Source organism: Phalacrocorax aristotelis, chromosome 7, assembly GCF_949628215.1.
Source record: "Phalacrocorax aristotelis chromosome 7, bGulAri2.1, whole genome shotgun sequence".
Lineage (NCBI taxonomy): Eukaryota > Metazoa > Chordata > Aves > Suliformes > Phalacrocoracidae > Phalacrocorax > Phalacrocorax aristotelis.
This window is the reverse complement of record NC_134282.1, coordinates 46,477,185-46,500,279: the sequence shown is the minus strand read 5'-3', so window position 1 is coordinate 46,500,279 and position 23,095 is coordinate 46,477,185. Positions and strand designations below refer to the sequence as shown.

Sequence of the window (23,095 nt, the reverse complement as noted above, 5' to 3'; positions counted from 1 at the left end):
GGAGCAGTCATGGTGCCAGGGTGGGTGGTTTCCCAAAGGTGAGCTGATCCTAGAAGCTGAGACGTGGCCAAGGTTTCCAGGAGAGGGAGAAGGTGATCTGCTGTTGGGTTGGGAAGGGCTGAGTCATTTCTCCAAAGGCTGCATTAGGCCAGATGCTGGAGGTTGAGCACCAGCTGGGCAATAACACACACAAGGGACTGGAAAGTTCTTTTTCCCTCCTGTGCCTGCACAGCATCCCCAGCATCCCTGCACCATTCTGGGGCTGCAGCCTGCCCTGTGGCACTGGGACCCTCTGGGGACCAAGAGGAAGGGAAGAGCTCTGGCAGCTGCATTTGGTTTCTCCTTAACTCACCCAAGTGTCCACCATCACTGCACAGGCGGCTGAGACCTGGGGGTGGTTCAGGCCCTTACTGTCATTGCTGTTTTTCAGGGCTATTTCTTACAAGGCCCCTGCCACCTTGGTACATGAGTCTGGGTTTTGTGATTGATTAAAAGCAAAAACCTTGACCAAAAACCCCATAATGTTTGCTCTCAACCTCATTGCCATAGTAACAGAGGTCCTGAGGACACCTCTGAAGTAGGTCACTGCGTGCCCCGTTTTACTGCATCTCCCAGCGTAGCACGGCTCCAGATGCAGGGTGCACCCACTGCGGTCCAGCCAGGCATTGCCCCGTGCCCAGACATGCTTGGGGAAGGTCTGGCTGGAGAGCTGCCCTCCAGTGATGACACCCAAGGGTGCCAAGGGCTGTCCTGCACCTGGTGATGAGAAACTTCTGTCTCTCCTGCTGCCCCCATGCCAGCTCACTGGTGTCCCCCACTTCAGGGCTCCCTTCCCAGCCTACCCTCTTCCCATCCCCCACCACCTCGCTGCCTCCCTCCCCCCTTTCCCCCAGCGCTCTCCTCCTGCTTTGCATAATTTTCCATTTTCAGTGTCCCCTTTTCTTTTTCTCCTCTCCATATGGTGCGTCCCCCTCTCTGCCTGGCGCAGGAGCCGTCCTTAACAAGCTCAGCAAAGCCCTCTCTCTCAGGGGCTGCACATGAAAGATGCTCTGTAAAAACAGAGGCTGGGACAGAGCCCCTCCTTTTTCCCCCTTGATTTATATGGGGCTGGGATGTGGGAACATTTCTGGGTCGCGCTTTGGAGCTGCTGGGTGCTCGTGCCTGTTTTCTCCAGCCATTCAGTGCAGACCCCTAAGGCCAGCTTCTCCTCTGCCTTTGATCTGCAATGCAGAGTGGCCAGGGCAAGTTTGTGCCTCTCTCAACCAGCCTGGGCCCTCGTTTCGCTGGCAGAGAGGGATGCCCTGTCCCTGCCACACTGGGGAGAGACCATGCCCTTCCCGCTCAGTGCCCACTAGCCTTTTCCAGCCATCTATTTCAGCCCCCTCCTACATCCCTGGCACCATAAGGACCTTCAGCCCCACCAGGTCTAAGGCACTGGGTCTTGATGAAGCAGCAGGTCATGGGATTTGCAATACACAGCGACTCAGCACATCTAACCCATCACTGCCTCTCTCCTGCTCCACTGTAGATACTGGCTCACGAGCACCCAGCCAGCCGAGTTGGGGATGGAGCGAAGGGTGCCGGGGCTGGCGATGCCTGCCCAGCATTTGATGGGTTAAGCCGGTCTCCAGCTAATTTCTCCCAGCGGCTCCCCTCCTCCTCGCACTTCTGTATGCAGCAGGCAGGGCCTCAGTGCAGGTTCCTGCACTGAGCTGTTGCCAGGGGAGTAGTTAGGCGAGTCTGAGCTATGCGGGGGAAAGGGCCCGGGCTGTCAAAGTGTCTGAGATGAACCATAGCCCGGTCCCCCTGCAGCTGGGCCCAAGCATGCATCAGCCCTTGTTTGGAGCCTGGGAATGGCAAAGCCCAGGGAGGTTCAAGGGCAAACTTGCTATTCATTAGTCAGGGGTCCTTGACGTTCCCACTCTCTGTCTCCCTTCTTCTTCTTCTTCTCTTTTCTGTCCCTCTTTTGACAGATTCCTGGGTGCTTTTGGGGAAAACTCCCCTCCTCCTCCTCGCCCCGGCAAAAGCCCTCTACATAAACTTCCCCATCAGACAAGGCAGGAGGACAATAACAGCAGGGCACGATGCAAACGAGAGCCAGTGGAGCAGCCGCATCCCTCGGGTGTCCTTTCTCCCCGGTCTTCCCCGTGCTGCCACGGGAGAGCCAGCCGACGCATTCATTTCACTCGTCTTGCCCATCGCTGATGTTTTATTATCTTGATGCTTGCAGGAAATTGTAACTTGAGATAAGAAAAATGTCAGCCGCCTTCTCCTCTCTCCCGTAGCCCAAAGCACCGAGAAGTTCCTACGTAAGAAATGTAAATGCTTGCCCAGGTGCACAGGACGAGCACGAGATGGAGGGGGCCTCGAGAGGCCATGCGAGCATCTCCAAAAGGAGATAAAACTTGCAGCGTAGGCGTAACACAGAGCCTCCCTCCCGCCCCACTGAACAGAATATTTCATAGCTTTTAGAAGCCGAAGCTCCCTTGTAATTATCCAAAGCAAACAGCACGTGTTATTAGTTTAAAATGATTTTTTCCCCCCCCTTGCTGGGCCCCTGGAGCAGAATGGAGGTGTAATTGTGCTAAGGAGTTAGCAGGGGAGAGCACAGCTTTTGGTCACATTCAAGTTGGAGGGCTTGAGCCAGGGAGGCGGTATGAAAGGCTGGTATTTGCATAAGCAGCGTGCATCCCTACAAAAAAGAAAGATATCAGGGGCTTGCAAAATTCAATCAAGGCTGGGAGGGAAGAAAAAAAATAGTGGGGGGGTGAGCGAAGCAAGGGAGGGAAAAAAATTGACAGTGAAAAAGGTTTTTCTAAGTAACACCCTGGCGAGATTAAATTGTCCAGAAAGTTTCTCCGTTTGAGCCGGTGAAGCGGAGGCTGGGCTGAGGGCAGGGGAGGAGCAGGGTCCCTCCTTCCCAGCCTCAATAGGGGATAGGAATCTGATTAGGCAGAGCGTCCTGCATCTATTTGCCATTATTTGAGCGGGTTTTTTTTGCCCTTCCCACTGCCCAGAATAGCCGTGGCAGGGGAGTTTGTCAGCGTACAAACCTCAGCGCTGCCTTTGTAAGGGCATGGGGAGGCATGGGAGCAAGCACTGGCGTAGAGGATGAGCTGTAATTGCAATTATTTATGCATCGTTTTTAAAAAAAATGAGAGGGATAATGAATCCACATGCTACTTTGCAGGATGCTTTCCCTGTGCAGGGCACTGGGGAGGGAAGGCAGCATTGGGCTGGGATCAGGTCCTGGTGCAGCCCTATGTTTGCAGGCACCCACAATGCTAGACTGAACTCTGCCTATGGGCAAAGTATGTGTAGGAGGTTTGGGTTTTCCTGAAGCTTATGTCCGATCATCTGGCTCGGTCCAGCCCCTTCTGCCCCCAGTTACTAAATGCTGGAAGGTGCAAACCCACCAGGGAGGCAGGGCATCATTTCCAGGGTGGGTTGATGTCTTGTGCCAACAAGCATCCTCTCTATCTGCACCATAGGTGAGTTTCTCTGTAGGTCGCAGCAAGCTCAGCCTGCCCAGGTGGAGGGCAGGGGCTGTCACTGCCCAGGGCAGGGGGTTTTTCCCTGCAAGGGTTTTTCTCTGGTGAGCACAAGGGCTCAGCCTCCTCTTCCTCTCCTGGGCTAGGGAAAGTACCCACCACCCTTCAGATCTCATCTGCCATAAGCTCAACAGCCTTGGGGAAGCATTGCAGGTGGCTTCTAATGTCACATAGGATAAAGCAGTGCTGAGCCTTGCCTTCTTGCAGCCCGAGTCTCCCTAAACACACACCCCAGCAAGGGGTCTGTCCTCTCGGCACCCTCATCCTCCAGAGACAGGCTGTGGTCCTTCCCCAAATCCATGCACGTAGGGTGGGTTTTCCTTCTGCCTCTCTTAAGTTTTAGGCTTGCTTCAAAGTTGCGGACGGGAAGGGATTTTCCTCGGATTTCCATCAAGTGCTTTATGAATATTGCAATAAAGGGGTTACAGAAGATCTATTTTTAAGAGAGAGAAAAAATACCCATGAAAATTGCAGCCTGGACCCCAGAGTACAGAGTATTTGCACAGTTCAAAGAGTTACGGTGGTTCATCCAGTCGCAGCCCAGCAACGTCGCGGTGCGACCTACAGCAGATCACATGCCAGCTACTCCCAGGGCGGCTCATTAGAGAGCCACACAGAAGATTTATCTCTTAAAATGGGCTTGCAAATATTTTATAAAATTTGCAATATTTTATAAAATTACAATTTGGTGTAATAAAAAGAATAAATTAGCCAGCTGATGGTTCCTTTTGCACTCTGGATCCAAGTGTATTCAAGAATTAGTTACACGAGTCTACTTCTTCCAGCACAACAATTTATAGGCAAAGCAAAGGGAGGACAGCAAAGGGATGAGACTGGGTTTGGAGGCTGTGCTAGGGGATCCACACTCGCCGTGGGGAAAGTGCAAAGGAAATAGAGAAAAAAATTGGGGAAAAAGGGAGGAGAACCTGATGCAAGGTGCAGGATGTGTGTGGCAAACCCAGGAGGTGCAGAAAAAGCCGAGGAGGGGACTTTCCCTGAGTGTCACAGCTTTGGCTCCAGCTCCGTGGCTCAGTATCACTTTCTCCAGCCAGGCAAGGGCTCCGAGGGCAGGGAAAGTTAACACGAAGATTAAAACATCAGAGGGCTGTGCCTTTAGTGGCTCTGACATGCAGAGTAATCCCATGCCCCAAAGCCTAGGGAGGAAGGACAAGCGGCAAGCCCTCCCCTGGCTGGTGGTGTGTGGGGCAGGCGGAGGTAGGGGATTGAGGCAGGCACAGGGAGAGCTCCATGTCTTGGCGACCACAGCTTTTCCAGTTGGGAAGGCGGTAAAGTGACCTGGAGCTGTGGGAAACGTGTGGTGAGGAGGGAAAGAGGGTTGGAGTTTCACTCCATCAGTGAGCTGAGTTGGTCTGTTCTCAGCCAAGAACTGCTGGACCATTTCCCTGCCGGAGATCATAACTGCTCCATTTTTTCCTTTGCTTCCTAGATCCCAGTGAGTGGAGAAGGGACATTTCAAGCCTGTGAGTTCCCTTTTGCAGTTGGCTACCACCTGTCCAGACTTGCCATCTGATGTCTCCAGGTTTCTGCAGGAGCGTCTCAACCTGCTTCTCCGATGGCACCAGAGAGGAGGCAGCTTTGGCTCATGAACACAGAGGGTTTCTGCATCGCTTCGAATCACGCTGGTCCAGCCATGGGGAGTGAACCAGGGCAACACAGGGAGCCAGGGGACCATCCCACATCACTCCTGTACGTTGTCTTTGGTGCCCTAAATACCCCAGAGCAGGACCACGGTGCTTAGGCAGAGGGATCTGAGCAAGCCACTGCCTCACCTGGCAAAACACTGGGTGCGTGAACATTGGAGGGAGCTTTTAGCACCGGGCTTTGCTCATGGAGCAGAGCTCGGCCCTTGCTGCTTTTCATCCCTGGGTGTGTGGAACACAACCGTCCCAACAGCGTTGTGCTCAAGGCCCAAAGAACTGTGAGTCTGTCTGGGCCAGGCGGCCCTGCTGCTGTTTTATTTCACCCTCTCTGTTCCTGTAAGAGAAATGTACTGGCTGTAATTCTCTCCCATTAAAATCCCCAACCCCCACCCCATGCACTGTTGAAAATAAACTCTCCCTTTTGCAAAAGTGAGCCGTGTGATTTGGTGCCGTCTCGGGATGGAGGAGGCAATGGGCACAAAATAAACCCAGGCAAATCAGCAGGGAAGAGGGAGCAGCTGAAAGCCAAGCAGCCGGGCTGCGCCATGCCCCACATCAGGCACATTTCCCTGAAAGCCCAAGTGAATCCCTCGCCGCTAAATGATCTTTATTTGGTCTGAACCCTGTGTGGGAAGTAACCGCTAAATCCAATGCAAACAGACCCCCGTGAAAGAATATAATGAATATGTCTCTCAAATGATTTGGAGCCCTTCTGCCTGCAGAGCAGGGTTCCCCATTGTGCCCGGTTCCCGGCGTGCTTGGGGCAGGCTGCGCGAGGTGGCCGCTTTCCCAGCTGAAACCCGAAAAACCAAACAATGGGTCAAGGCCGGCATTGTGCAAGCCCAGGCAGGCAGAAGGAGCGCAGTCCGGCATGGCCAAGTTCAAGGCTGGGCAGGGGGCCGGGTGCACAGGGATGCTAATGGGGGCTGCGCAGGGGCTGCGGAGGCACGGAGCAGGGGTGTCTGGGGCTCTGCGTGCCATTATCCTGTGCGGCCATGAGCACTCAAAAACCACCTTATGGATAGGCGACGAGGCTTGACTGCCCAATGCAGCAAGGGGTGCTGCGGGCACTGGTGGTACTGGGAGGGATTTGGGTTGCTGGGGGGACTGATGCTATTAGGGCAGCTAGTGTTACTGTGGGGATTGTTGTTACTTGCAGGAGGACTGATGGTGTTGGGGTGGATTGGTGCTAGTGAGGTGTTATGGGGGAACTGGTGTTACTGGTGGATATTACTGGGGGAACCGGTGCCATGGGGAGATGCAATGGGAGGTGATGGCACAGTGCTGGGGCCCCACTTGTGCAATGTGCATCTGGGGGTGGGCGGTGTCTGGGTTTAGGAGCCCCGCAGAGGATGCAGCCTCTCTGGGTGTTACACATGTCTCTGCCCTGTGCTCCAAGCCCGGGCACCCCCTCACACCCCCTCGTCTTCCCGCTTCTCTCCCCCGGCACAGCACATCTCCCCCCTTCCTGGATGAAGTGTGCGGAGACAGGCGGAGCGGCCCGTGGAAAAACACCATGGAGGGCCCGCACAAAGGGGGTTTTATTCAAATTTGTTTAGAGTTTAGCGGATTTGCATGAAAAATGTGTGAGAAAAGCCGGCTCCAATGACCTCATCCCCAGCTGCCATTAATGTTCAATTAAGTGCTGAATAGCAGCAAAGGGGGGACCGGCCGGGACGTGCAGAGAATCCAGGCTAGGGCGCAGACTGTGAGAACCGAGTGGCCCCCCCGGCCGTCTGGCCCCGGCCAGCCCCGACGGGGTCCCCCCGCCGCCGCCCCTCTCCACCCCGGGAGGTACGCTGAGCCCGTCGGGTCTCAGCCCGTCTGGGTTATTCCCCGGATCACTCGCATCGTGAAGCAAAGTGCACCGACCCCTCCCGCAAAGGCGGGTGTTTGGGGAGGGGAAAGGGGTAAAGCCCCCTCTCTCCGCCACCGAGGCTGTTGTCCCCCCCCGCAGCCCGCCTCGCCCGGCCCGGAGCCGCTCTCCGCCTCGCAGACGGTGTCAAAGCCCAAGTTCAAGTCCACGCCGAGGGGCTCTGCCCCGGGATTCCCAGCTCCTTTCCATCCTCCGCCTTTTGTTCGCCTCTGACAATTGCTCTTTATTTCTTACACACCCCCAGCCTCCCCCCCGCACCCCCCCCCCTCCCTGCCCGCACTTGGCACCGTTTAGCTGCCTGCCTGCAAACTTAACAACCCCCGTTCTTGGTATAAGCACTCAAATTACCCTTCTTTCTACATATAAACACAGCCCGGGGTGTGCGGCTCTCCCCGGCCGCGGGGTCCCCCCGGCGCAGCCCGGCTCCCCCGCCTCGGCCCCGGCCCCGGCCCCGGCCGCAGGAAGTTTCTGCTGCGGGACACGGCGGGAGAAAACGAGCCGGATCCAGCACCCCCCCCTCCCCGGGGCTCCCCCGGGCCAGCGCTCAGGTAAGGGAAGAACCCCACCCATTCGCTTTTGGGAGGCTGCCTCTGCTGCGGGGCGCGATGGCACGGCAGGTGTTGGGGGGTGATGGAGGGGAGGTGTCTGTCTGCAGTGGGTCCCTCAAAACCAGCCCTGCCCCCGGTACAGTGATGCGGAGCCCCGGGCCGGCCTGCCCCGGGGGTGCGGGACCCCCCCCCGGCGGGGGTGCGGGGGGGACGGCACTGCCTGGCGGGGGCAGCCGGAAAGCCAGGGAAGGGGGCCTTCCCAAACCTGCCTCTGCCCCGGCCTGCTTCTCTCCGCCCCCCGCGGGAGGGGAACACCCACCCGGCAGCAGGCCGGGGGGCTGGGGTGGACCCCGGCAGGCCGGCACCCCCGGGGCTCCCGGGCACCGGCACCCCGAGACCCGCTGCCCCCCGCGGCTGGGGGGCAAACCCCACCCCCGGGGGGGGTCAGCGGCAGCATGCCTGCTGGAGGCACACGTCCCTCGCCATAGGTGCGATAATGGGGGTGGTGTGGTAATAGGGTGTCCGGGGGGGGCGGCGGGGGCTGGCTGATGCCCCACATAAATCTCCTCCCGGTACCTGCCTCTGGGCGCTGCTGGGATAAACTGGTCGGGACAGGGCGGGTCGGGGGGCCGCGCCTGCTCGGAGGCTTCGGGCACAGACTGGCAGATTTGGGGTTTTTAGGTTATTTTATTCTTTTCTAAGACATTTTCGGGTGAAGGAGGGAGAATAAACCTTTCCCCCGCGGTTAATGTAGAGCTGAGGGACGGAGGGAGCGAAACCACCTTGACAGGGGAAGAGGAGCAAGACTTGGCGGGGAAAAAAGGAGGGGTGTAAGAGGCTGAGAGGGGCCGAGGAAGGGGTGGGACAGCGGGTGGGGAGGCAGGAGGGGCTCCCCCGAAAACCGTCCCCAAGCCCAGCGCACCGAGGCGGGCGCCCGTCACCGGCGCCTCGGGGCGGGGCAGTGCCGTGCCGGGTGTGTGCTGCCGGCCCGGGGACCTCGGGGGGGCCGTGCCGCGGGTGCCCTGCTGCCACATCGCAGCCTCCTGAAGGGCAGCCTAACACATCATATACGTGGTTTATGTATATATGGAGTACGGAGGGTACGTAACACTGTTACAGCCGTGCGCCGACCCCGGGGGGTCCCGCTGGCCCCCACGCCCCGTGGTGCGGGTGGGGGTTGCGCCGTGCCGTGCCTCCGCCGAGAGTCCATGGGGGTCGCCGCATCCCCACGCAGGCGGGGATCCCCTCCCCCGCTCCCCAAAACCAGACCCCTGCCCTCCAACGGGCCTCTTTGAAAGCAGCAGTGTGGGCGCACCTCGGGGCGGCGGGAGCGGCTTCTTCAGGATTTATTAATATTATTACTACTAGTACTACTATTACTTTGGTGACTATTTAGGAAACCCACATCGGCCCAGGAGCCTCCAATGCCCGTCCCATCCGTGGGCCCACACGCGTGAGTGTACACACGGCTCCTCTCCACTAGTGCCCGTGGATACCCCTCAGCAGAGGAACTGACCGCCGGCCCCCTCCCGGGCCGCCCACTCGCGTGTCCGCGCCCACCGGGGGCCACAGACAGTGCTGGCAGACCCACAGCGGTCACGAGTTGCCGGGGTCTCAGCGGCGACGCCGGGGTCGGAGCCCTCAGAAGGAGGGAAGGGACTTTTCCCCCCGGGCGGTGGGAAACCAGGAATCCCCCCACGCGTGGAAACAGAGAGGACTTGGCTCTGGGCGTGGGGAAGGCGGGATGGACGGTGGAAAAGGAGGGATTTGGGTGAGAAAGGGATGGAAGCGGGGGAAGGAGACTTGGGGGAGAGGATGGAGGGTTGGAAGGGGAGAAAAGGAGGGATGGAGGTGGGAGAAGGAAGGGTGGAGGGGGAGAAAGAAGGATATGGGTTGGAAAAGGAGGCATGAAGGGTAGGAAAGGAGGGATGGAGGTGGGATAAAGAGGGTTGGAGGGTGGAAGAGAAGGGATGGTGGGGGAGAAGGAGGGAGGGAGGGGGAAGGGTGCCGCCCCCCCCCGATTGGCTGCTTAAGCACAAAATCCGGCGCTAGGTTTGAGAGGAGGGGGCGCGGGTGGGCCCGGGACTGCTGGGGGCAGAGGTGGGCGCTGGCAGGGCCCCCCCCGGCAGCCATTTTGTGGCAGTGCCTGCCGTCGTGCCAGGGCTGGGCGGGGGGGGGGGGCGGAGGTGCGCCCTGCCCTCCCCGGCCCGGCGGGGCGGTGAGGGGCGCGGAGGGGGGGGTGGAGAGAGGCCTCCATGCCACGGTGGGAAACGTATTACCTCGCCTTCCACGCTCGCCCATTGACAGAGATAAACATGCAAATGAGTCGCTTTGCATGTCATTAGCATACAGGCAGATTGCGGGGGGAGGGGCCGCCTGTGTGCGCACTGCAGCGTGCTTTAATGCAACACCCAAACAGCCATTGCTGGTGTCTCCCGCCACGGCACCTGCGGCTCCCCGGGCCCCCCGCTGCGGGCGGTGGGACCCCCATCGCCCCTTCCCCGCATCACCCGGGCCCGCCGAGCCGCCGGCGGGGCTGCCCCGCCAGGTACCCGGCTCGTCCCGCCCGGCCCGGGGCTGCAGGAATAAATAAAGCAAAACCTCGTGCAGCGCTATTTTGGGGCTATTTCTGTGTTTTCACCTATTTCTGTATTCTTTCACCTCGTGCAAGGCAAGGGAGCGGGCCGGGGGGGGGGCTTTACCGTTGAGTCGCCGCCTCTTGCAGCCCCGCTCCGCCACCTCCCTTAATTGCGTGGGGTGGTGGAGTGGGGAAAGGGGGCGAGGAAGCTGGTGATTCTGGGGAGGGAAGTTGTGGGCGGGGGGAGCACGGCCTGGCCCGGGAGGTCCCCGTGAAGCTGGGTGGCAGCAGGGGCGCAGCCAGCGTGGGGGGCGTTTGCAGACGGCGGGGGTGTATCTGGTGTCCGTGTGTAGACACGAGTGTGTCCGCGACCTCCGCATGTGCCGACCCGTGCGTGTCCGCACACGCGTGTGGCATCCCTCCCGCCCCGTACCCACTCGGGTGGGTGTGTCACACCGGCGGGTATCCGACCTGGGAGGTGTGTGTGGGTGGATCTGTGTGTGTCCCCCCGCACACGCGTGTGTGTGCATGAGCTGGGTGTGCCCGCACACACCGGGTGCACCCTCTCCCCGGGCACCCGTAGGGTGCATCCCACCGCGGGCGCGAGCACCGCAACCACGGCTGGGGGGTGCGGGGAAGGCCGCCGCCCCCCGCTCGCAGCCGAGGCCAGGGACCCCCCTCCGGCCGGGCTTCCCCTCCGCGCCGGCCGCCGTGCGGCGGGGGGGGCCCCGCAGCGGGGCCTGCCCTCACCCCACCGCGTTTTCGTTGAAGGGGGAACCGCTCTCCCGTCCCTGCGAGGAAGGCAGGCGGGGCAGCCCGCAACGGGCCGCGGGGAAAGCATCCGCAGGGGAACCCACCCTCCGCGGGTGGGGGTATGTGGGGTGGACACTTCCCCCGGGCACCTGCCACCCCCCCCCCAAATCCCCGCACGGCTGCGTTGGGACGCGGGGGGGGGGGGAGGGGGGGGAAGCGCCCGGGTGCGGGGCTGGGTGCCGGCCCCCGGCGTCCCCCGCAGCGGCCGCTCCGCAGCTCGGGGGCACCCGCAGGGGGACAAACCCCAGCCCCCGTCGGGGGGCTCTCAGCGGGGAAATCACCCCCTTTCCCTGCCTCCCTCGGGCCGCAGTACCCCGCTCCGTCCCACAGCTCCCAAAGCAGCAGGTCCCCGCTCTTGCAAGGAAACCGGCTTTTAGTCTCGCAAATAAACCCGGTTTTTATTCTTGCAATGAAATACACTTTTCATTCTTGCAAATAAACACGATTTCCCCCCTTTTTTTTCTTGCAAATAAACCCGATTTTATTCCAGTAAAGAAACCCGCTTTTCTGCGCCTCGGCGGTTTAATTCTGGTCGGGAAGGACAGGGCGGGGAGAGGCGCCGGGGCCGGGCCGGGCGTTATTTTGGGGAGGGGGAAACCCAGACCCCGGCGAGCGTTAAGAAATAAACTCGCAGCGGCTCATCTCTGTGTCCCACCGCGGGGGAGATAAAAGCGCCGGCGAATTTGTTTTCCAAAACAAATTTTAAAAGCTCCCGTATGTCTTTTTTTTGTTGTTCTCTCTCTCTCTTTTTTTTTTTTTCTTTTCCCGTATTTCCTCGGGAGAGCGAAAATTCACAGAGCAGCCCAGTAATGAATTTTTTGTTTTCTGCTGAAAATTCCTCCTAAATCCAGTTCATAGATTGTTATTACAAATAATGCCGCCTCTTTTCTCAGCGACTCGATAGACGATTGGAAATTAGAAACACCGTTGTTTTGTTGGGATTTTTTAACGTCTGTGTGTTTGGGGTTTTTTTTGTTGTTGTTGTTAGTTGGTTGGGATTTTTTAATGTACCTGAAATATAATTTTCTTAAGCTTAGGCAGCCCTTCAGAACAGCCCTCTGGGGAAAAATCCGGGGGTTCTGCCTTTTCAAACGACAAAAGTGTGTGGTGAAGGCTCCGGGAGAAGCGCCGTGGTACGGACAAAGCCGAGCGGGGAGGAATCTGTCCGGCGTGTGCCACTTACGGGAACCGTCCTTTTAATTTCAGTCTCGAGTGAGAAAATTCATAGTGTCGGAAAAAGAGGTTTACGGAGACCCTGAGACCCTCGGCCACCGCAGCGGCCCCGCACCAGTGCCCGGTGCTGCTCCCCGTCCCCCTGTGCCCGGTTCCCCCGGGCGGCCGGTGGGATCGGGGCGGCGGGGACAGCCCTGGGGTGCCGGGCAAAGTTTACAGCGCTCGGCAGAATTACTGCAAGGGCGATGTGGGACGCGGGGTTCGGCCCGGCTCTGCGGAGCCGGTGCCGGGCTCTGGCTCCGGGGCTGGTACAGCCTTGTCCCTCGGCCCCAGGCACAGCCCTCACCCCGAGCGGCTCCGGCTCCGGCTTTGGGGCCAGCGGCAGGCGAGGAGGAGGAGGGGGAAGCGGCCGTTAACGAAAGAGGGCTGTATTTCTGGCAGCAGGTCCGGCTTTTTGTCGCCGGGACCGGGCAGGGCGACCCCGGGGTTTTGCCACCCCGGTCCGCCGTCGGGGCACGGCGGGGCGTCCGCACCGTCCCCAGCACCGCAGCAGCCCCGCATGCCGGCGAGGGCAGCGCAGGCTGGCCGAGTCGCTCCATAGTCATTCGAACAGCTCCGCAGCTGCATTTTTCGTTCCCTGTACGCGGTTTCCCCGCACAGACGGGTGCGTTTGGCTTGGGCTGGGCTCGGACCCACTGCCAAACCTTGGCCCGCGCCCACGGCACGGCACCGGGGCTCGGCGGCCCCCTGCGGGTATTGATCCCAGCCGGGTAGCGTAGGGAAAAGGGGGAGAAGGGTCGGGACGGGTCCCGACCGGGGAGGGACCCCTCTCGGGGCGACGGGACGTGGCGGGGGACGCGCGGGGTCCCGCCCCTGTCCAGGGTCCTGAAACCGCCCGCGGCCGCCGAGGGGGAGGGACCAGGACCGGGCGGGGGGCGGTGGGACCCCGCGGGGGGCGGGGGGTCACCCCTCGGGGGCTGGGAGGGACCCTCGGGAGCGGGGAGGAACCCTTCGGGTGCCGGGAGGGAGCCAGGCATCCCGCCGGGCAGCCGGGATGGCGGCGAGACGGGGCGGCAGCTGTAGGGCCGGCGAGCCGCCCCGACGGCGCGTTTCCAGGCGCTATTCTTCCTCGATTTACTGCCTGTCACCGGCAGCTCAGTGGGGGTCCCCGTGTCCGTCCGTCCTCCCCCCCCCCTTCTCCGGGACCTACTCTGCCTCCCCCCGGCCCCACTTCCCCCGGCACGCCGCCCCGCTCCCCTGCGCGGCTCCAGGGGAGTTCAGGAAGTTGGCTGGCCCCGCTCGCTGCGAGCGGAGACACCCAAACACCAGCGCCCGCCCCGGAATATTTCACCGTCGGGCCGAGGGAAGGGTCGGGAACTAGGGGGTGAGACAGCTGAAATCACCCCCGTCTCCCCCCGTCCCCCCGCCCCCAGCCCCTTGGACTCTAATCTCCCATGCATCGTTACAGCGGCCCGCGATGAGGCGGGGGAGGCCGGGCTGCAATTAGCTATAGAGCCGCTCGCCTTGCAAACAGAGGGGCTCGGATTATTGCAAATTCATTTCTATTTTCCAGGCCAGCGCTCGTATTCTCTGTTAGCATAAGAATAGAGCCAGGCCCTGTGAACTCCTCCGACCTACTGACCCCTCTCCCCAGAAATGAATAGCAGCACTTTCCGTCCCCGTCCCCCCCCTCGCCAGCCTCTCCAGCAGACTCGAGCCACGGCCTAAATTCCTAATCAGGGTAATTTAATATATCTTAAGCCCCTGGCTGCTTTATTTTCGCTCCCTTTTTTTTAGTTTGTTTTAGGCATTCACTGGCTCTCACCCCGTCATTAGAGATCCTTATTTGACGGATATAAGAAGCTGTTATGAGACTACAAGTCTCTTTTTATCTCCTAAATAAGCTGTGCTTCCCCGTAATTAGAATGGTGTTCCCAGCCTTTGAGGCCTTTCAGGGCCGTCTAACAAAAAGCTCGCAGGAGATGAATAATCCCCAAGTACGAACTCCCCGGCCCAGGCAAAGGGCCGGGACAGAAGGCCGCGCTGGGGGGGAGGGGGAGCGGCAGGGGCACCCACGCGTGGGCCATCATGGCCCCGCCCACGCATGTGCAGGGGTGGCCTTGCCCACACCCCGCCCAGTTGGGGTTTTGGTGGGGCCAGGGCAGCCCCTTCACTCTTGGTTGGGGCTCAGCTCTGAGCACCCCCACACACCCCTGCGAGGGCCTCACCCCCTCCCACCACGCGTGACCTCGGGGGCAGTGTGGCTCAAGCCCCCTGCCACCCCCGGCGCTGTCCCAGCCCTCTCCACCCCCACCCCCATGCCGGGTGTAGCGGCCCCGGGGGTCCCCAGGGGGCGGGGGGGGGGTCCCCAACCTCCCCACGTGCGACTCGAGCCCTCGAGGGGATCCCGCCGGGGCCGCGCCGCTCGCCCCTCATTGGGCAGCGTGGTCTGACGACATACGGCTGGACCTTGTTGATTGGCTGGCAGGGGAGTCGGGCTTGATGGCGTCATGGCAGCTCGACGGGGCCCCCCATCCCCCCCTCCCCCCACCCCCTCCCCCCACCCCGCGCTGCTCCGCCGGCCCGGGCGGGGGTCACCACGGTGATGGGCCCTCTATTCCCCTCCTGGTGCGTGTCCCCGCCGCGCGGCAGCCCCGCTATGTCGCAACAATATCGTGCGTGTGCACACCCAGGTGTACGCGAAACCAATGTGGAAATGCGGGGAAAGTGGCTTTGGGATAATTAGCCTACTTGATGTGGTTGGAGAGTTATCTAATCCAGAGGAGCCTAAAGGCATCATTACGGAGACAATATTTCAGGAAATCCAATTCATTGGAGCAAAAATATGACATTCATTTTGCTGGTTATGTTATTACAAATATCCTTCAAAGCCGACATTTCACGTGCCCCCCCCCCCCCCAAAAAAAAAAGGAAGACATGAAATAAAATAAAATAAAATAAAACGACCAGACTAAAAGCCCCAAAGCCATGGACTGGGAGGAGGTTGGTGAACCTGGCGGTGGAGGGATCACCCTCGCCTCCAGGAGCCGGGCGCAGGGGGGCTGGGTGGAAGAGAGGGGTCCTTGATGCTGGATGGAGGCCCCGGGGTGGGGCCATGGGGCTGGGCGCGGGGGTCAGGCAGAAGCAGCGGCGATCGCCCGGCCCCGAAGGCCGGACACCCGCGCTGCGGCTGCCCGCGGGCTGCTCCCGCTCGGATTGCGCGGGGCTGCGCGCTATTTTCAGCTCTTCCGCAGAGGAATTGCTGTGCGAGCGGCGGACAGGGGCAGCCGGCAGTGGCAGGGTCATCGGGCAGGGGCATCGGGTATCGGACATCTGGCATCGGGCATCTGGCATCGGGCAGGAACAGCGGGCAGCGGGCAGGAACAGCGGGCAGCGGGCAGGGACAGCGGGCAGCGGGCAGCGGGCAGCAGGCAGAAGGCAGCGGGCAGCTCTGCCTCGCCCGCAGGACGGCGGAGCCGGGCGGTTCCCGTGCGGGCAGGGCTCCCCCTCTGCCCGCGCTGTCTGCGCTCCGCTTCCCGCGCACTGGGCAAGTGCAAGCGCCACTGGTGCTACTGGTGCTACTGGTGCCCGGCGGTCAGCAGTCGGCCGGGAGATGCTCTGCTGGGGTTTCCCAGCCCGGATCGGGCCCGTCCCACCTCTTTTATTTGGGGCCGGGGTGGGAGCGGGGCCGCAGCCGGTGACGGTGGGAGGGGAGGGTGTGCGCCGGACCCTGCCCAGGCTCGCCGGAGCAGCAACTCCCCAAACCCCCTTCAACGAAATCCGCCCCCGGGAGCGCCCCCGACCTCCCCCCTCCCGCACCGCCCCCCGCCGGGCAGCCCCCCCGCTTCACGCCAGGGCACGGACACGCGTGAGCCTCCCCCGCCGTGCTGCACCCCGCGCGTTTGTTTTTGTTTTGTTTTGTTTTGTTTTTAAAGAGACGGGACAAAAGGGGAGGGGAAAAGGCGTTTCCCGGCCCTGGGCGGCGGGGTGGGAGGGAAGCCGGGACCCCCGACCGGCTTCGGCCTCCCGGGCCGGCGTGACTCCAGCCGGCCGGGGTGGGCTTGTCCCACGGGTGTCGCCCCCAAACCGCGGCCAGCCCGGCTTCTCCAGCTGCCGCCACGTCCCCGCTCCAGCTCGCAGCCTGGTTGTTTTGTTTAATTAAACTCAATGTCAGTGTTAATTTTCCGCCTGGCCGGGCAGCCCTGCCTTTGCCGGAGCCGCCGTGTTGGTTACAGATGTCAGCGCGCCCCGTCGGGGCTGCGCCGAGCCCGTGGAGATGTGCCGCGCCGGCCACGCGTGGCCGTGGGCCGCTAGCTGGGACCGTGGGCTGTGGGGCCGGGGAGGGCAGGGGCCGGGCTTCCCCGGTAAAGCCTCTGCTCCCCCACCCGCTTCTTGACCCTGCGTGGGCGAGCAAGGTGGGCGAGCACGGTTGTGGATGTGTGTTGTGTAAAGAGCTGTCCCTGAGCGTCTCGTGGATTTCCCCAGAGACACGGGGTAATTGGTGAGATCCCCCCTCCCGGCGGCTTGGGGGCAAGCTGCCGGGAAACCTGGAGGCACATTTTGGGAGGGAGGAGTGGGTCCTGCCCAGTGCTTTAGGAAAGAGGTCCCCTCCTGAGGAGCATCCCTGGTTCTGGGGGTCAGAGATGCTCCGGGGATGAGCAGAGGACCCTGGGCCACCCTCAAGCTCATGGCAGCTCCAGGGATGAGCCACCCCCTCCCCAGAGCATCCCAACCCAGGGCAGGGCACGGGATGGTGGCAGGGAGGGGCGCACTCTCCTGCCCAGCGTCCTGTAGGGCCCCTAGCCCCAGCTGGCTCCCAGCCCTTCCAGCAGCCTGGTACTTCTCTGCTCTCGATTTCCCAATTACTTTTCCAGCCTCTCCAAACTTTTGGTCCCTGCAGCCCCCCAGGTGACTGCCAAAGCAGCTCCCTGTGCTGGGCATTCAGCTGGCGCATCTGATGCCCTCTGCATCTTTTGCTGAGACAAGCAGTGAGTAGTAAGCGCCCATTCACCTTCTCCCTGCCATTCATGCTTCCACAGTCCTCTCTCTTCTCCTCCTTAGTCTCCTATTTCTGCAGGCTGCAGGCCTACTCTATTTAATCCCTCCTTGGATGGCAGCTATCACACATCTCCAACCCACCTTGTCCTTCCCCGCTGCCTCCCTGGCCCTGTGAGATCCCCCTGGTGAGGCAGGGAGCACTGAGTGAGCCCATGCCTGCCCTCTCCTCTGGTCTGTCCTGAGTCATTCCTGACTTGCTATGCACCTTTTGCCCCCTGCCAGTGACCAAGACAATCTTTCCAGAGTCATATCCATGGCTCAGAGCACTCTTCCTCACTGTATGTAGCAGTTTCATGTCCGTGTAGGCAACGGATTTGCTTTCTCTGTGCTCAACACAATTCCTCCCTCATTTTAAGGCCAAGTTCATCAGCACAGTGAGAACCTTCCATTCCCCTCTATACAGAGTCAGATTTTATCCTGTTGGAGCAGCAGTGGATACTGTCCTGTTGCTGCTTCCTCCCTCCTCCCTGGCACTTCTGAAGGCCCACGCTCCCGCCTGCTGTGGGGGCTCCGGCACTGACCCCTCCGCGCTGGGAACCCCCCGGGTTTGTTATGCCACTCTGTCTCCTAACTTTTCACCGGTTATTCATTCCCCAGCTGCTTTTCAAACCTCACTTCTCAGCAACAGGCTTGGCCTTATTTACCAAACAATCAGGTTTATTGCTGTTTCTCCCCATTCTTTGTTACCATTTCTATCTGTTTTCCCCATTAAACTCAGGACGTTGTGATTTTCCGGACCCCCTGTAGAGCCCTTTTGGGGAAGTTGGCTATCCTCCATTCCTATTTACAAAGACTGATTCACACAGGAGGCTAAACTCCAGCTACTGAAATAGCCATTTCATATTTAAGTTCTTCTAAAAGCCTTGCCTAAATCCCGTCTTTTCTCACTATTTGTTTCTGCGCACTCAACTGGGCTGTTTTGCAACCTTTCCTACCGTTACCTGGGCCATCACTGCATCCAGCCCCCCAGAAAGAAAGCTGCTTTTGGGGGAATATCTTTAAGATCATGCTAGCAGTCTCCAATGCAGGGTTTCATCCCATTTTCTCGTTCCTCCATTTTCTTCTCCTGCGGATGCTGAGCCCCCAGACATCCACCTCCAGGGCTTTTTATTTGTTTGCCATTAGCAAATCATTCCTGAAAAATCCCTTCATGCTACTTTGCTGTTTTATATCGATGTCAACGAGTTCACCTTGGAGGGGAGCTGAGGATGGGATTTGGGGACTATAGGGAGGGTCACAGCTCTGACGCAGGTGGCCAGTATAAATCAGCCACCTTATGCCTACTCCATCCCAATGCAGGGGATTTACCCCTACCACCTGTCCCTAAACAGATTCCTACTATTTGGGTGCTGCCAGGGTCCAAGCACCACATCCCAGCCCCTCTCCTAATGCAGGCATCACATCCCAGAAGGCAGAGGATGGGCAATGGTGGGACAAGGGCAGAAGAGCCCAGGGGACCACAAAGCCAGCCAGCTCCAATCCCTGAGGAGAGCCATCCCCTTGGCACGTGTCCACCCCCCTGCCTCGATGGAGGTGCAGGTGTGAAGGTGATAGAAGAGGAAAACGGGCCCTGCCTTACTGAAGCTGCTCGTAAACAAAGCCACTTGAGTGGAGAGGATTCAGAGAGCCCAACAGCCACAGGAAACTATAATTACGTTTAAATATTGTTAGCATCATTATCTTTTATCCGCCATCAGATTAAAACAATTATGGCATTTTCAGGAATCGTCCTGGCATTCTCTTGACCGGTGTTATCTGTCAGGCAGGAAATGTGATTTTCGCTTGGAGAGGCGCCAGCCGCTGCGTGGCCGGTCCCATGGCCCCTGTCATGCTCTGGTCCTGGGAGAAGCCGGCAGCCAGGGTGAACTCCCTTTTTACAGCGAAATTCACATTTGTCCCATTCCCTGCGGTCAGGTATCGGTCGTTCCTTCATCCTTACCCCTGTATTGCTCTGAGTGTCTACCCGTTGGCTTCAGGGTTACCTGGCCTGGCTGTGGCAGGGGGAGGCGGAGGGGGGAATGCCAGCCTGTGCCATCACCTCTGCTGGTGGCTGTGGTGGCACGCTGGAGTGGGTGGGCTTGGCAAACACGGCTCCGTGCCTGAAAGCTGTGGTGAGCAATTTACCCGAGGAACTCATTTCAGGAGATCTAGTCTAAGTTAATTAAAGATGGCTGGCTGGGGTCATCGCCTTGGCAACAATTAAGGGCAGGAAAGACGCCTCATTAGTAATAGTTTTTAACAAAACCCATAATTTTTCATATCAAGACAATCCCTGGCACACGAGGTGTGGGGGAGAAGGACGCTTTCTTTCTGGCTTTCTCTCTTTCCCCACCCTGGCTGCAGGTTAGCCCGCAGGGCAGGACTGGGAGCTGGGAAAATGGGGTTGAAGGGAAAAACCCCTTTGCGGATCTGGAGGCTGGCGAGGGTGCCGTGGCCGGCAGGGAAGGGGCCACACAGATAACAGGGGATATTCCTGGAAGGCAATGGGTGGGATCTGGCTTCTCAGGAAGGGGACAAGCCAGGAACTGGCCATCACCACTGTGCAGGGGCTGCCCGCACATCCCAGCCTGGGGACCATTGTGCCAGGCTGCCACCCCCAGCCACCGGTGATGGGGTTATTCCTCCAGCTGTGCCTTTGTTTTTTAATTTCCCCCCTTGTACTCCAGAAATCTTAATGCTGCTGCCTACTAATGCCAGGCTGGGCAGAGTAGCTTTATTTTCTACTTAATTAACTGTCATCCTGTGATTGATCAATTAATGATGGAGCCATCACTGTAATGCTCCGGCAGCCGGTGCGCCAGGGCCAGGCCGAGTCACGCGCTCGCCTTCCCACTCCTACCTGCTCCGGCGCCCCAGCACGCTCCCCCCGGCACCGGGGCTGCTCAGACTCCTCTCCTGACAGCAAAGGACAATGTGACGGATGGAAAATCCTTTGCTCCCAGGAAATTTGGCAGTTTACAGGGAAGCTGCATGAGGGACTGTGGACCGTGGACCAGGAGTGAAGCTTCTGCCCTGACATTTCTGGATGGCAGCTGGGGGTTGCAGACAGAACCATTTCCCTGCTGGACATGGCACTTGCTGCTGTGTTAAGCTCTAGCCCAAGTATTTCTGCTGTTTTCCCCCCTTGCAGTGACATTTTGCTTGGGAGAAAGGACGAGGAGGCTGATGTTGCCCATCGGGTTGATGCTCTCACTGCTGACCCAAAGGGGTCAGGGCTCAGCAGAGCCAGCAGTTCTGACAGAACTGCATTGCTCGTGGCCTCCTCCTCCTCCTCCAAAGTTGCACACATGGCTCAAACGGGAGGGATAAATATAAACTCCATTCAGATATCCATAGAAACAGAGCTGGAGATGGAAGACCCCATGCAGTTAAAACCTTCCTCATCCTTCCCACACGCTGCTATTCCCAGTATTATTCTGGTTTAGTCTATAAAACCAGCAGAGCTGGGCAAAGACCAACAGAAATGACCAGTAAGGTGTTACCGGGAAACTCCCAGAATGGAGGAAACACTCTTTCTGCTGAATAATTTATCCATTTTACCATTAAAAAAAAAATTAGGATTCTGTTTAAAAAGGGGTGAGGCTCCCCTTGGCGTGGTGGGGTGTGCAGGCACACACGTGCGCAGGGCTGAAAGGGATGCAGCGTGACTCCGGCGCAGAAGCAGTGTAACTCCTGTTGCTTAATTACGGTTTCCTTTCCATGCCATGAGAAGTACTGAGATACAGATTTGATGTGCTGAAAAGAGTCTGGCATCTTGTCACGCACCAGCCCTTCTCCACCATTCAACAGCTGGTGAATACACCCCTCTATGCACCCCCAGATGTATACCTGCACCTACAACATCACCGCCTGTTTATCTATAGATCGGTCCAAACTATAACATGTTTATTCAGACAACTCCACTGGCTGGTGAAAAAGAAACTGAACTGGTACCAAAGGGAACCAGCCGCTTCTCAGGGCTGCATGTGCGGCTATTCCTCCCCACCAGCTCCAGACTGAGTTGTTTGTCTCATTGCATCCCTGCACACACACCCACACGCAGATACATATATAATCCCGTGCATACAGTCAGTAGAAAACCTTATATAGTATTCTAAACAGAATGCTATTTTTTGAATTAAAGCTTAAAACCGTTCATTGGAGATGACACACACATGTTCAAGCCCAAGAATAGGTTTGGAAGCAACTCTGGAAAATATCGATAATCACCAGCATTTCCTTACATCCCAAACCCAATTTGACATAATTTCTGCTGTCAATAATGCACATTTATGGGGAGAAGACATACGAGGAGGCCCATGCCTCAAGCCCTGCCTTCCCATAGGGGTGAGGTTTCTGCACTGCCCTGGGTTGGGAGAGAGATATGTTTGCCTCCACCCTCATGGCAAGGAAACTGCTGAATTAATCCCTCCTGGTGTTTTTTGGGTGAGGAGTGGAGGTTTTCTCTGCCTGCTGGGTGCCTTGAGGTGCACGGTGGTGTTAGTTGTGATGTGCCCAGTGATGCTCAGGCAGCCCCTGCGCTGGTGCTGGCTGCCGAGCTCCCGTGTGTCGTGACCATGTGGAGCCTAAAAATAAGCCAAGGTTTGGGTGGCAAGGAGGTTTTTGCAGTGTGCCAAGGTGGGGGCAAAGTGGGGAGTGGGCGGCAAAGCAAATCTCTCCTATAGTCATACAGAAGGGAGCAGAAAGCTGGAGAAATTGTTAATATATTTGGAAAATTAATGGCTGAGCATCCTCAGCATCTCCCCAGCTCCTCTCCCCACTGGCTGCATCCATACCCCAGCCGAGGCGGCAGGAGCTTGGCGTGTCCCAGGGGGCTTTTGAAGGGCTGACCATGGGGTGGAGGAGGAGGAGAGGCCACGGGGAAGGTGAGCTGGCCGCTTGCCTGCACAAAGGGGCCCGGGCCAGCAGTGCCTGTCGTGCCCTGACCCTGCGTGGGGCAGCCGGGAGGGCACAGCCACATTGTGGCCAGCTCATAAAGATGCTCTAAGACAGAGCTGGAGCCATTTAAAACCAATTAATAAGCTGTAAACTGCCCCAGCCCTCCCTGTTCATTAGGCAACCACAAAGAAACTTTATTTTAGAGTTGCAAGTCCTTTTTTTTTTCAGAGAGAAACTTTTTAAATATGTAATTGGCTCTGGGAACCAGGACCCAAAGGGGTTGCAAAAGCAAGGGAAGCAATTGCCTTAATCAGTCCAAGATCCCTGATTTATTTATGTATTTATTTCGATTTCAAAGCAGTGCTGCTCATCATATCAGGGCCTTTAGAAGCACAATTATTCTCTCGACAGAAAGCTAACCTAGGCTGCGATTATTTGCCTTTCTGAAAGACGGCAGTTCCCCATCAGCCGTCCTCCCCACGAACACGCTCCTGCTCCCGCATCTCTCTGAGCGATTTTAGCATCTGAGAAACATCCCCCCCAGCCTTCCCGTACCCACAGCCTGCCTGAACACCCAGCCTTTCTGCTGAGCTTCCCAGCTTCAAAGAGTGGGGCGAGCGTTCGCTAAATAATGTCTCTTTATTCCTGTCCTTTGGCTGCTTTTCAAGTGGTGGTTGAGAAACGTGCTTGCAGCATTACAACTTGAAAAAGGCACTCGAGGTCACAGGTGGAAGGAGCTGGGCAGTCTCAGCCCTGGCTGGGTTTTGGACCGTGGAGGTGTGCTTGGTTTTTGGCCCTGAGAGATGTTTTATTCCCAGGCCGTGCCTTGGTTGGAGGGGGATCAGAGTGGGATTCGGAGGCAATGCTCTGCTGGCCTGTGGAGGCAGAGGGTGTTCCAGCGGAGGAAGGGAATGAGCAGAAAGGCAGGAAAAGAGGGAGCTGCGCTTTGAAAAGAAACC

General features: G+C 58.6%; 1 long non-coding RNA gene across 2 annotated transcripts in view; it reads left to right on the top strand.

Annotated features, from left to right (window-relative positions):
• LOC142060409 (uncharacterized) overlaps positions 1 to 5,631 on the top strand; it is a 36,463-nt gene extending 30,832 nt beyond the window's left edge. For both annotated transcript variants that reach the window (XR_012661724.1, XR_012661723.1), the window contains one exon: positions 4,999 to 5,631. This is a non-coding gene — a long non-coding RNA (uncharacterized LOC142060409). The remainder of the gene's footprint in view (positions 1 to 4,998) is intronic.
• Positions 5,632 to 23,095: the final 17,464 nt, after the last annotated feature.